Raw genomic sequence first — 2,155 nt, 5'->3', positions numbered from 1 at the left:
TTTGGGGGCAGGAAATAAAATTTAAACTAAAATATCAAAAATCAAAACAAAAAAAAAATTGTTCAAGTGTTTTTTTTTTTACATCTTTATTGGAGTATAATTGCTTTACAATGGTGTGTTAGTTTCTGCTTTATACCAAAGTGAATCAGTTATACATATACATATGTTCCCGTATCTCTTCCCTCTTGCATCTCCCTCCCTCCCACCTTCCCTATCCCACCCCTCTAGGTGGTCACAAAGCTCCGAGCTGATCTCCCTGTGCTATGCGGTTGCTTCCCACTAGCTAGCTATTTTACGTTTGGTAGTGTATAGATGTCCATGCCACTCACTTTGTCATGGCTTACCATTCCGCCTCCCCATATCCTTAAGTTCAATCTCTAGTAGGTCTCTTTATTCCAGTCTTACCCCTAGGTTCTTCATGACATGATTTTTCTTAAATTTCATATATATGTATTAGCATACAGTATATATCTTTCTCTTTCTGACTTACTTCACTCTATATGACAGACTCTAGGTCCATCCACCTCATTACAAATAGCTCAATTTCATTTCTTTTTATGGCTGAGTAATATTCCACTGTATATATGTGACACATCTTCTTTATCCATTCATCCGATGATGGACACTTAGGTTGTTTCCATCTCCTGGCTATTGTAAATAGAGGTGCAATGAACATTTTGGTACATGACTCTTTCTGAATTATGGTTTTCTCAGGGTGTATGCCCAGGAGTGGGATTGCTGGGTCATATGGTAGTTTTAGTCGTAGTTCTTTAAGGAATCTCCATACTGTTCTCCACAGTGGCTGTACCAATTCACATTCCCACCAGCAGTGCAAGAGTGTTCCCTTTTCTCCACACCCTCTCCAGCATTTATTGTTTCTAGATATTTTGATGATGGCCATTCTGACTGGTGTGAGATGTGTAATACCAAGAATGAACTGCAATGTAAACTATGTAATGTAAACAGATGTAAACTATGGACTCTGATTGATTATGATGTGTTAGTGTATGTTAAACAGGTGTAATAAATGAACCACTCTGGTCGGGGGATGCTGATAATAGGGGAGGCTATGCATGTGCAGGGGCAGTTAGTATAAGGGAAATTCCTGTACCTTCCCCACAATTTTGCTGTGAACCTCATACTGCTCTTTTAAAAAGTATAAATAAATAATAGAAGAGAAATCATATCCTTCAAGAACAAAGAAGTGGGGGAAGAAGGGGTACGTCTCGGTCAGAGAATTATTAGCACTACTTTCCCTTCTACTTAGGGCTCTAAGGCATTAGGGCCATATGCTACAAACAACGTTCAATCCAAAATAACAAATGAAAGATTACCACTACTAAGATGAGAAAATGGATCTGTTGAGATGGGGCAGAGTGCTGAATATATTTACTTCCTTTGCCTGATGGTTCAAAACACTGCTAACTCCCTGCCACATCCTGGTAGAGAGGCTGGATTCACACACTTTCCAAACCGTAGAATCTAGAAATACATATTCCAACAAAACCTTAACTAGATATAAAATTACTCTACAATCAAGCAAATTGGAGGTAGTATGGAATTCATTTTTAAATTGGCTTTTGGCTGAATATAATAATCAGCTTCAGCAACTAAGGCTTACACATAACTTAAGAAACTCATTAGCTTCTTAAATTCTTAAATTTTCAGAGCCTGTGAAAGCAGTATAGCCTGGCTATATATTTCAACCAACACTCAAAGCATGTAACACCAGGTAGCATCAGAACATTTTTTAAGAAATTGATAAAATGCCTCAGCTGCCTGCTGGAGCAGAGGGAGGAAACAGAGCAGAAAAAAACAAAAGACAAATACAACCAATAACAAAAGCAGTCATCTCACAAACTTTTAGCTGAAGGCCTCCCTCCAGACTCTTGCATGATTTCCTCCTTTGCCTGATTCCTTTTGGATGTAAACATTTATATGGTGATCCTACGGTAAAGTTTTATGTGAGTCACCGGTTTGTTCTATATGTCAAACAACCTAGTGCCTTCCACATATTCTTCTCCTGTAACTCAGAGCAGAACAAGACAGGAAACCTGTACTCTCTCAGAGACAAGACTCTGCCAACATAGGCCAACTTCCTGAGAAGATGAGGGTTCCCATCTTTTTAATTTGCTGGTAAATTATTGTAAAGGCA

This window comes from Neophocaena asiaeorientalis, unplaced genomic scaffold (assembly GCF_003031525.2).
Source record: "Neophocaena asiaeorientalis asiaeorientalis breed wild unplaced genomic scaffold, Neophocaena_asiaeorientalis_V1.1 scaffold261, whole genome shotgun sequence".
NCBI lineage: Eukaryota > Metazoa > Chordata > Mammalia > Artiodactyla > Phocoenidae > Neophocaena > Neophocaena asiaeorientalis.
The sequence above is the reverse complement of the archived record's forward strand: the minus strand, read 5'-3'. Positions refer to the sequence as shown.